At 37.6% G+C, this 12,301-nt stretch overlaps 1 protein-coding gene across 22 annotated transcripts in view; it reads right to left on the bottom strand.

The window, feature by feature from the left end:
- The window catches only part of LRRC4C (leucine rich repeat containing 4C), a 1,217,033-nt gene that overhangs the window by 964,163 nt on the left and 240,569 nt on the right, over nt 1–12,301 (bottom strand). For all 22 annotated transcript variants that reach the window (XR_010841223.1, XM_067037027.1, XM_067037022.1 and 19 more), the window contains one exon: nt 11,611–11,800. The gene's annotated coding sequence lies outside the window, so the exon portion shown is untranslated. The remainder of the gene's footprint in view (nt 1–11,610; nt 11,801–12,301) is intronic.

Below are 12,301 nucleotides of genomic sequence, written 5' to 3' on the forward strand. Positions count from 1 at the left end.
AGTAGAGATGTACAGGTTGAAAAGGAACACTGACTCCTTATAGATGCCAGAATTTTGTAAGCATGAACATGTGCAAAGGTCCTGAGGTAGAAAAGAGCTTGGTATGTTCCAGGAACATAAGAAAAGCAAGTGTGACTGGAATCTATTGAACAAGGGAGTAGGCAGTGTTCCAGATAAGCTTGGAAATGTAGGCGTGGGTAGATTATTGCGACATGGCCACATATACCATGGTTGTAAGACTGGCGTTTATTCCAAAAATTTATAGAAAGCCAATAAACATGTTAAGCAGGAAAGTATCGTGATTTAATTTATATTTTAAATTACTTAGATTGTTGCACGATGAGTGGCTAGTGAATGGGTAAGAACGGAGGCTACAAGACCAGTTGTGAGGCTACCGCAACCCCAAAGGCAAGAGGTAACAAATTGTGACTTAAACTCAGACGGTGACGGTGTAAATTCATCTCATTTAATCATTACACCAAATATACAAAGGGGACCTTATAATTGCTCCATTTTAGAAATGAGTTAAAGGTTACTAGTGATTTTGCTACTTAACAGTACTCAGCTCCTAAGTGAAAGAGTCAAGATTCAAACCCAGACCAGTGTGGCTTAGAGGTGAGTCTTCTTTCTCCTAGACATTAGACTAACGCCTTTAGTGGGTTTGGCAAAAGAAGCTTAAAGTAACCTTCAGGAATTCTGAACACAGAGTGATGCTGGCCAGGGACCCAGCAGTGTTCTAAGTGTTTCTTATGCAGTAGCAAAGTTAATGTTCATGACAATTTTGAAGTACCTGCCCATTATTACCCTCATTTTGCAGATGAGTAATCCGAGTTTTAGAGAAAGTAAGCTAGTGAATGTCAAAAGCAAAATTTCAAACTGGGCAGGTTAGCTCTGAAGCCATGCATTTAAGCACTAAATGATTTAAGATGAACCCTCCTTAGCTGGTCAGTGTTTCTACAGAGAAGCAGTATGCTTTAAACATACCAGGAAAAGAGCCGCCTTTAACCCCCTTTAAACCTCCAATTGAGATAATGCTTCACACAAAACACAGAAAAGCTTTTTATGGCAATTTCATCAAAATGCTAAAGATTAGAAAGGAAAGGCTTCCCACACACTTCAAATGAGAATAACGAAACATCTCTAACAGAAGTGAACAAAAGATTTATCCTTTCACCATTCTCAGGGCTCAGAAGCAACATTTCTACCAGGTCTGCTTTTTCATAATATAAATATATGAGGAGACAGATTGAAATGCCAAAACTGAACTGCTCAGTGTTTTAGAAAAAGCTGAGAAACATAGGGCAGCTTCAACTCAAAACACATTTGTTAGACATCTCCTGAAAATTTTCAGCAAGTTGGGTTTGTGGACTCTCAAAATTAATGACAAAAAAATCTAATATTCCAACAGAACACGAGTGACCCATAAAAGGCTGCCTTTATGCTCTGCAAGGGCTCTAGCATCATCCTCACGGTGCCCCCAAATCACCTCCAATAGGCAGAAGTTTGCTTGAAGCTTTTCCAGTATCTCTACCGTGACCTTAACTACGGTTTCTGCTATTTCCATATGCCCTTTGACTGTCCCAAGTCCCACCACTTCGATATATGACATGTAGATAATTCAGGCTTTGCAAGGACACAATGTTGAAACTCAAAGATTGAAGATCTTAGTGTATCAAAGAGAAGATAAATGGAAATAGACACTTTCGGTTTTTCTGCATCTGACTGCTTTATTGCTAATAATAATACTGACGGATTATTTGAAGCTTTGCATGTATAATCTCATTTAATCTCATAACAAAGATAGATACTATTATCATCATTCTTATTTTTTTTCAGGAATGTTAAGGTCACATAATCAGAATTAGAACCCTAGCCGTCTGATTCTAGAACTGTGTCTATTATCTTGTACTTACATCCCTAAGTATACTATGGTATATGGTATTTGTTTTTCAGTATATCATGCAATACAGTGTATTGATAAAAGTAAGTATAATATACAGTACATATTCTTTGTAAGCACGTTATAATATGCTTACAATGCCAGCATTAATTCTTCTTTCCTTTTCCCCAATAGGATTCACAACATTGTATGCATTCAGCATTGGACCAATAGGTCTTAAACAACTTAAGTCTCTGGTTTTAATGCTAGATGTAAATTTATAGATACACGGGGAGGTTTTAAAAAGTGCTTACTACGCCCTTCCCTAGCTTAGAAGATTCTGATTTAATTGTTCTGGGGTACAGCGTGGACATGAGCATTTTTAAAGTTCCCCTCTCTACCCCTCTGGTGATTACAAAGATCCAGGGGCTGGAGTATACTTCCTCTGAACAAATTAATACAGTCTTATGTGTTACAGACTGAATTGTGTCTCCTTAAAATTCATTTATGTTGAAGTTCCAACCCCCAAAGTGACTGTCTGGAGATAGTACCTCTAAGGAGGTAACTAAGGTTAAATGAGGTCAAAAGGGTGAAGCCCTAATCTGATAGGACGGGTGTCTTTTTTTTTTTTTTCCCCCACTGAGTAGGATTTTTTTTTAAATTAATTTTTATTGGAGTATAGTTGATTTACAGTGTTGTGTTAGGACTGGTGTCTTTTTAAGAAGAAGAAGAGACACCAGTCATGTGTGTGCATGGAGGAAAGGCCATGTGAGGCCTTTCCTGCAAGCCAAGAGAGGTCTCACCAGAAATCAGTCCTGCTGGCACTTTGATCTTGGACTTGGACCTCCAGCCTCCAGAATATGAGAAAATGAATTTTTGTTGTATAAGCCTCCCAGCCTATGGTATTTTGTCACGGCAGCCTGAGCAAACTAATATGACATCTTTTGGTCACAATGATTGTTGGCAGTTGTGGGCTGGTAAAGCTGTCTAGTACCTGAAGGTGAATTGAAGGGTTCTTGGTCCAGGAGCCGTTGGCATCCATCCCGCTTAGTGAAGCCAGAATGGAGTGAATGGAGTGAATACAGAAGGGCAAGAGCTTCAAAGACTGGGGAAAGAAATGGAGCCTCCGAGTTTCTCATTTATACACTGTTAAATGGTAAGAAGGAGCAGTATTTAGGAAAGACATGGGATGATGCTCTAATAGCAAAGCCAACAGCATTCTCATTGATTTCTCCACTGCAGGGTAAGGGCTGAACTGAGCTCTCATTGGCCTATCATCCTCTAGTGGATGCTGTGGAGTCCATACATTTATCCAGTTACTACGAGGCCAGCTAATCTTTATCTTTTGGTTTATTTACTTTAATTTAAGGTATGACCAAAGTGTGTGTATGTCAGGGAGAGTCTGCACCAGGAACAATATTGAAAATGTGAAGAAAGTCCAGTCTTCCCTTGCACAGCATTTTTTTTTTCTAATCAAGATTACTTTTGATTTGGGCTTTCCCAGTGCCCTTACCAAAGAATGAATTATAACCTTTTAGAAAACACAGGTAACAAATAAAATGTGAGAATTTAATCAAGGTCTGCAAGGCAGTGACACTGCAAATCATCACTTGGAGACTCTTCTAAAGAAGAGTATCTTCCCAACACCATGACTGGGTTTAGAATCTGTGGTCTAAAGTAAAACTGTAAGCTTTAAAACCTGTTGTGCTGAATTGCAAATCTCCTAAGACCTTGGCTTGTGATCTGGGACCTTCAGCTTTCTTCTCTGTGAAATGGAGATAATGAAGTCCACCTCCTATGATTTCTGGAGGATTGAATGTGTTAACACTTTAGAATCTTCTAGGATAGTGATAGAATAGGGGCTTCACAAATGTGATTTGATTTTCTTACTTCCTGTCCCAGTTCTTGTTTTTATACTTTGATTATTGAAAAGTTAAAATCACTTTCTCAGTTTCTATACACTGTAAACTCTGTAATATAAACATTCCCATAGGATTAGGACAGGATATGTGTTAATTACTCCATGAAATGATTTGGGAACATATCAGCTCCTATGATAATGTTTGTTTATTTTATGTTCTACTCTCTGAATTGTCTCTACCACACAGTGAATGTGTCACATTTCGTAGGACTGACCACATGACTTCTTTGAGAGCAAAGCTGCTAGCTCTCAGTTATATCAGATGAAATCGTAACAGACTACATGTTAAAGAGTTACCAGATCCCTGCATATTATAACAATAAAGTGCAGGATGAAAATACACTTCCGTACACACACTCGATACCCCTACCCCTACCATTTCTCTTACCTTTGAATTACTCAAGTGTTATCTCAATAGCCATAATGAAACCAGATGTAAACTGAATTGCATTGTTTTAAAACTGGAGCAATCACACATCAACTTGCATTAAGTCTCTGCTCTGTAGATCTAACTGGTGCAACAGAGAACTGCGAAAGCACATGTTGACCTCCATCTGTTATTCTCATTCCCTCATTCTGCTGTAAATTTGATTTGATCTCATTATAATATCCTTAAATGTACTAAATCTTGCATCAGTAAAACAACACAGGAAGCTTTTCTACTAATCTGTTGTCCTATTCTCCATCCTAGACTATCAGAGTTTGTGGCCTGCAAGTCTGTGAATTACTCGCCTGCCACGTTTAACTACGTGAAGTCTTAAAATATGTTTTCAATGAGAAAAAAATGGACACCCACATTTTGCCCCATATAAGGAGTATATGAAAGACATTTTCAATGACTGTTGGCTGTGTCATTGTAGGTCTCTATTCCTACAATGATTTACAAAGATAGCAGTGACCCAGGTGAGAGGACAAGAACCTCTATGATAACCAGGCTGCCGGCTGCTAGTTATGTCCTGGAGTATATGTCCAGGTCCTAGAAGACTGACCACTATAACAAGTGTGTGTCGGTGACCACAGACACTTTGCCCGGTTCTCAAAAGAAAAGAAAAAAAAAAAATCTGATACTAGCGAGTAGTTGGCAATCATCTACACTTGAAACAAAGAAATGCTTAAGTAAATTGTGGTTCATTTAGTTAAAAGACATTCCAGAGTCATTAAAAATAGAAATGTTTATAAAGAATGTTAAACATGAAAGGCTTACGACGCTCAACTGTTTAGTCATGGTTTCCCCATCCATTTCCACCATTCCCAATTTCTATTTTTTATTAATGAATATATGTTACTTTTATCTGAGCTTTAACTAAGATATAATTCACATGCCAAAAAGTCACTGTGTTAAAGTATGTAATTCAGTGGTTTTTAGTATATTCACAGAACTGTGCAATGATCACTAAAATCTAATTTTAGAACATTTCATAACTTCAAAAAGAAATCCCAAACCCTTTAGCAACCATTCCTCAATCTCCTTTGCCTCCTACTCTTGGAAACTAGTAATCTATTTTTTGTTTCTGTGCATTTGTCAGTTTTGGACACTTCACATAAATGGAGTAATATAATATGTGGCCATTTTTTCATTGCCCATAATGTTTTCACAGTTCACCTGTGTTACAGCATGTATCAGTACTTCATTCCTTCACAGTGGCCAAATAATTTTTCATTTTATGATGCACCATATTTCATTTATTCATTCATTAGTTGATACACATTTGGGTTGTTTCCACTTTTGGACTATTATGAACCATGCTGCTATGAGCATTCATGTACAAAATTTTGTGTAGAAATACATTTAATTCTCTTAGTATACACCTACGGGCACGATTTCTAGATCATATGATAACTCTATGTTTAACATTTTGAGGAACTGCCAAACTGCTTTACAAAGTGGATGCACTATTTCACGATTCCACCATGTATGCAATGCAAAAAAGAAACTGATTCAACAAAATTACCATATAGACTACCTAATTTTGGCCCACTGTAACTATAGAGGCCACAGATTTTTTTTCCTGTTTAAAGAGCAAATGTCTGAGCTATAGTATTGCCCTTTTATTGTAGCAAAATTTAACCCTTCCAATTCTTCATTTTAAAAGATTATTTCTACCCATTGCCATTATAAATTTGAGCCAAATTGGAGAACAGAGAGAAACTGAAACATTACAGGGAATTTAGGACACAGAGAAAATAGAGCAGTAAAAGTAGATAAGCAAAATAGATACTATGCAATCAGCATTAACTTTGCATTTTTATGTCAAGGAGGAAAAGCAACGTTGAGATAAACAACTTTGCGATCTGTAAATATCCCAGATTTGGAGTTTAAAAATAGTCTTCTTTGGGATAAAAATGATATTTTCCCCTTTAAATACATTCTTAAAGCAAAAAGACGTAGGTAGAAATTGAAAACAGATTTCACTAAATGCCAGTGCTGCTACCAGCCCAGTGTGTGAAAATCCAGCTGTTCCTTTCTGCTTCTTACGTTAGCAATAATGATGGTAAAGACGATGCCTTCCTTATTTGCTGACAGTTGCACTGAAGATGCAGGATGCAAAATAGCATTTCTCTTCTGGGCAACGTTAATCATGGAACGCTGACGAGAGTTCAAAAATAAGTCCAGATCCTTCAAGTCAGTGCCCCACATCAAGATAATATGAAAAACTCATAATACACTGACAAGCATGAGAGAAGTGTACACTTTGCATGATGCCTATTCTTTTTTCCATAAGTAAAGAGATTCACGATAGATTTAAAAACCAATATGAATAATGGGTTACACCAGAATACCAATTTAGAGATCCCTCTATCATCTGTATATTTGTATTTATATTACTCATTTGATTTCTTGAAGCAGAAAGAGAATGTAACCTTATGTTCCTTTTTCAGATGATAACACTGAGGGTCTGAGAGATTAAGTGACACAGGAGATAGGTGGAAGAATATGGATTTTATCTCAGATTTCTGTCTCTTTATCCAATTCTGGAACTTTCCTATATTTTAGGAGCAAATTTCAGACCAGAGACCAGCAGTGTTAATGTTATTTATACGGACAGGGAGTCGGAATTTTCGAAACGCAGGCCATATAATGAATTGAGTGCAACTATACCACACAGTTATTTAGACAGTGCACATTTCCTGTTAGAAACGAATGTTGCTAACCTCAAATATTTAGAACATTTGAATTTTATTGCTAGGATTTAGCAACTAACTGGTACCTATTATCAAAAATAAAAGGGAGATTCGATAAATATGTATTATACTCCACTACAGTTTTTAAAGCAGCTCTTCAAGGTAAGTATTATGATCCTCATTTATTAAAGGCAGAAACTAAAGGTGATGAAGCTTAGGCAACTTGCCCAAGGTCAATAACCAACAAAAGGAATGTTTATATTTTGAACTCAAATTTGGCCCCAAAGCCCTACTCTTATATAATGTTAGCTTGAGAAAATGTACTTAAGCTTTAAAAAATTGCTGGTCCTTTGAGCCAGTAATTTCACATCTAGGGCTGTATTCTAAGAAGAGAATCACAGGCATGTACTATGATTTCACCATACAAATCTTTATCTCAGCGTTGTTCATAGTTGCCCCCAAATGGAACTAACCCAATGACAAAAAAATAAGGGCTCAATTAAATTATTTGTGTTATATCCACACTGTGACATTGTATGCAACCATTAAAAATGTTATAACAGAAAATTATTTATTGGCAAAATGATACTACGACATACACTCATTTGGGGAACTCCACCTAATGCACAAAGTTCAGTGTCCTCACCCTGCTTTTCATTCCAAACAAAATTAGGCTGACTCTCCTCTGTGCTCCAATAGGTCTTCGCATACGGCCTACGGTAGTTAAACTTCATTATTTGGCTATCTCCCCTTGTAGCTATGATCGCCTCAAGGTTAGAGAATCAACTTAGTCACCTTTATTACTCCACCCATATCTAACACACTTGTTCATAATTAATGAGAGGTATTCAAAAAACGTTCACTGAAAGAATAAATGAACAATTAATTCTTTAGCACTATGTTCAAGCCATTTCATGTTAAAAATCATGTAGAAAATAAGACTTCTGGAGTTTAATGGGGGAAATTGCCATGCTTGCTCACAATGAGAGGAAAAAGACCCTGAGGTTTTAGCCACCCTTGACCCTATCTCTCTGCCTTGAAGATAGAAAGGGACTCTGATCTTGGCACACCTGTAACCCATTCACTGCATGGTAGGGTCTTGTCATGCACTGATTGCAAGGGTCTGGCGATAACCTGAGTCAATGCAGGGGTTTTAATCTGAGATCTATACATTTCTATATGATATGTCTGAATAGGCTTCATCAAATATATCTCTTGGAATTATTTTCAAAGTGTTTATAGGTTTTATTGTGTGTATATGTCTATTTTGTAAGGATATGGGCCTTTCACTTTTTATTCAAAAAAGTCCCTGGATCTAAAAACTCTGAAATACAGTGATGGATTCTACATAGTTTTCATCATATTATTTTGACTAAAAACATCTTAACTTTCACATGTGTATTTCATTTATTAAGTGAATTTTTAAAAATTTTTCACTTTGAGACTGGGGTAAGCTGACTTTTTTTTTTTTTTTTTTTAATTAATTAATTTATTTTTTTTTTGCGGTACGCGGGCCTCTCACTTTTGTGGCCTCTCCCGTCGCGGAGCACAGGCTCCGGACGCGCAGGCTCAGCGGCCATGGCTCACGGGCTTAGTTGCTCCGCGGCATGTGGGATCTTCCCGGACCAGGGCACGAACCCGTGTCTCCTGCATCGGCAGGCGGACTCTCAACCACTGCGCCACCAGGGAAGCCCTAAGCTGACTTTTTAATGAAGCCCATTAAATTGTAGTTAATGAGAAACTTTGATCATTATTCTTTTCTGTAGACATTATAGTACAGCAGAAAGACTTCCAACAAGATTACAAACATTCCTCTGGGAGTGAGAAAAGAGAATTGCTCTTTGGAGTTCAGTGGGGATGAAGATACCTTTCTCCTTTGGTGTCTGTACAGTCAATACTTTCAAGTTATCTAAAGAAAGTCAGAGAGTGGGTCGTTGGGAAGAATGTCGTATGGATAAGGGCCAGGGAAAGAGAAAGAAGGGCACCGAAGCCCGTTTACAGAAATCTAAATCAGAAGACTATCTTCAAATAATACTCAAGAAATCTTCACACATTCTTGAAATCCAGCTGGCTGTGTATGTGTGTTTTGATGTAAAGGTGTAGTCATATTTTTTTTTTCGTTTTTAAAAGCTACATATTTTATCGCCTGAAGGAGCTTCTATTCACTGCCATGGTACTGTTGCCTAGCAGAACCATCACAAGCCATGTCTTAGTATTCTGCCTACAATGTTAGACTGGAAATGTGGACAGGGGAAAAAAATCAGGTGTTCACCTCATTGGGCTCCTTCCAAACTCTGCTGAGTTGGGATGGCACGTATAGTTGGTGACTTGAGGTTTCAGAGGTACCATCCTAGAATGTTCCTCATCTATCACCATTGTCAGTCTTGGGCTAGTCCCAGTTTTAAAAAACACTGCAAAGGAAGCCAGCCCGTTCTCAGAGTTTGAGGACATGCCAAAGAGGACTGGAGGGGTCCCAGGACACCCAATTTCATTAAGACATAACAGGCATTATGCGGTCTTTCATATGTGTTTTGGTTTGATTTGACCTGTATTTCCATACAGAGACAACTAGGGAGTCTTGAAGGCTCTCTATAGGATTATGGAACATTGGTGCCAAAATCAGAGATCATCCATTCCTGACTTGTGTAAGTTGCTTGGATAAAGCAATGTTTTATGCGTTAGCATATGAAACTAACAGTAATGATAATGTTTATTGTGTGCTTACTTTGCACCAGGCACTGCTCTATATACTTTATATGTAGTAACTCACTGATTCTTTACAACAAAATTATGACGTCAGTATTACTATTATTCCCTTTCTCTCAATGGGGAAAGAAGGCACAGGAAGATGAAGCAACTTGTGCAAGGACATGAAACCAGGAAATAAGGCCTCAGCATCGTACATAATGTGGAATAATTATCTACCGGGGAGAGATGTGCAAGCCGGGATTTCTCTGGTCCCTCCAACTGAACATTCTTTTTCTCCTTTTTAGAAAGAGGGAAGCGATATATCCAAAACCAAGGATGATCACCAGAAATGAGTATATTTTTCAAATCATTATCTGCCCTCCCCATACACACACACACACACACACACACACACACACACACACACACTTCTACACACCTGAAAGTACTTACAGTCACAAGATTTTTTTAAAAATTCATTTTGGAAATATTGGCCCTTCAGTGAAAACCAAAGATTTGCATGTGGTAAAATAAGGAACTATGATCACATTTCCTATCTCATCCTGTTAAAGAATTCTTAGTATGAAAATCCTGCCTTTCACCTCTAATTTAATAAATAAACACAACTAGAAATATACCTTGAAGTCCCAAGACAATTTAACTGGTTTAATAATTAATTTTCATAGCAAAAGATTAATTCATTACTTTCCTTGTTAAAACAATAAATGTTCATTGAGCAACCATTTGCTTTAGTATCTATGCACCAGGTATATATGGCAATCAACAAAACAGATTACACCTCTGACTTCATGAACCTATTTGGTGGTAAAGATGTTATCACTGTTTCATTACTGATGTTTTCTCTTAGGTCAATACAGTCTATGTTTATAAAGTTTATAAATTTATAAAGTTAAAGTGAGAATGATTGGAAAGAGTGAAATTAGACACTGTGACATAAACAAAAAGAATTCAAGATAACAAATAACTCTGTAACCACATAACCCAACTGACACAGAGACAAGCTCTTAATATCATTAGTTCTAGTTTAAAATCTTCTGAAGATACCCATATATAGCACAGAAGTCACAAACTCTGAATTTGGATTTATCATTTCTTCTAAGAAACCCCACCTCTTAGGATCTCCCTATCATCCATCCCCAAACAGCACCCCAGTATATAAGCCTATCGATTCCATAGTCAACAACATACCTTCTTTAGATGGTTCACAGCTAAATTAAATCACCCACACTAACAGAGCATACAGTACCAGAATGGTGAGTTATAAGGGTTAGAAATAGGTGAATAACATGTAAGTATTTAAAATGGCCAACTAGGAACACGAGAAAAAATAATATGACAGGAAAAGTATATACTGTAGACTATGTATGATACTACCTGAAATGAACATATGGATAGTATATCAAGTTCTTATTGCAAATCATTTAAGACTAGGAAGACCCTGGCATCAGACTGTAGTACTTGAATAAAGGTTCCACCACATAATAGCTAAGTGATAGGCAAGGATTCATTTGATTGACCTGGATACCTAGCAGGCCACGTTCCCAGAGAGACAGCTGCCATCCCCCCTTCCTTCAAAGAGCAGCATCATTTGGAAATTAAAACCCAAAAGATATGGAAACTGGTTAAAACTGAGTACTTAAGGCAGGCATCCTGATAGAATGCTGATAAGATAGAACAGAGCTGAAGGTCAATCATCTAAACAAAAGGCTTGGGTCCTGGACCCTGATCCCACCAAAAGAGAAACTTTCAGTTCTAAATGCTGAGGTTGACAGGGCTTCCAGCCCTGTCAGGAATCTGCTACATCACAGAACCGTAACCACAAAGTTTGGACCTCAGCCCCAAACCATCCTAGAGGAAGAGCTGGTGTTCCCCCAACCATGAAGCTTAGGAGCCCCACAGCTCAAGACTGGGACCCCTCTCAAGTCTGATGTCTTACTCAGCAGTTCCCTGTGCACCTGGCATTGAGAAGCTTGCTCACCTGCTACTGTTCTGTCTCTGTACGTTTTCCCCTCAATCAAAGGCTGGTCCCAGCTGGTGTGTGTGCTTTCAGGTCATTCACTCTTGATTACTCGACATTAGATGATCTTGGACAAGTTGTTAACTCTCTGTGAGCCTCGGTATCCTCTTCATCAAATAGGGATAATGACAGTAAAGACTTCATTTGGTTTCTGTGAGGATTAAATGAGATAATCTATGTCAAGGGTTTATTACAGCACCCACACGTAGCGAACATTCAAAAATGCTAGCTATTATTAGAATTTAGGATTTAATTCCAGGGAAGTTTTAAAATATAAATAAGGGAGTTTCTTTTAAAAACACATCTCAAAAGGAACTAAAACTTGGAGCTTTCATGAAGAGACTTAGAGAACGCTTATTTTATCTGCGACTCCACTGTTGATATGATCAGGATTATTTGACAATGAAGTGATTCTGAGTTTCAGATCAAAGAAGCGAGATTTATTATATAGAAGAGAGTTATACTTCCGATCCTAATTAGTGCCTGGGCATCTGTTTGTACTTCTTGACAGGTGAGGAATGGAGAAGTGGTGTGAGGGAAAGACAGCCCAAGTAACTACATTTTTTTTCCTAAATAATTACTCATTCATTCATTCATTTATGCATTATTTCCTTTTTTGCAACAGTTACACATTGCAATACACAGTACTAAG

This window comes from Kogia breviceps, chromosome 7 (genome assembly GCF_026419965.1).
Source record: "Kogia breviceps isolate mKogBre1 chromosome 7, mKogBre1 haplotype 1, whole genome shotgun sequence".
Taxonomy (NCBI): domain Eukaryota; kingdom Metazoa; phylum Chordata; class Mammalia; order Artiodactyla; family Physeteridae; genus Kogia; species Kogia breviceps.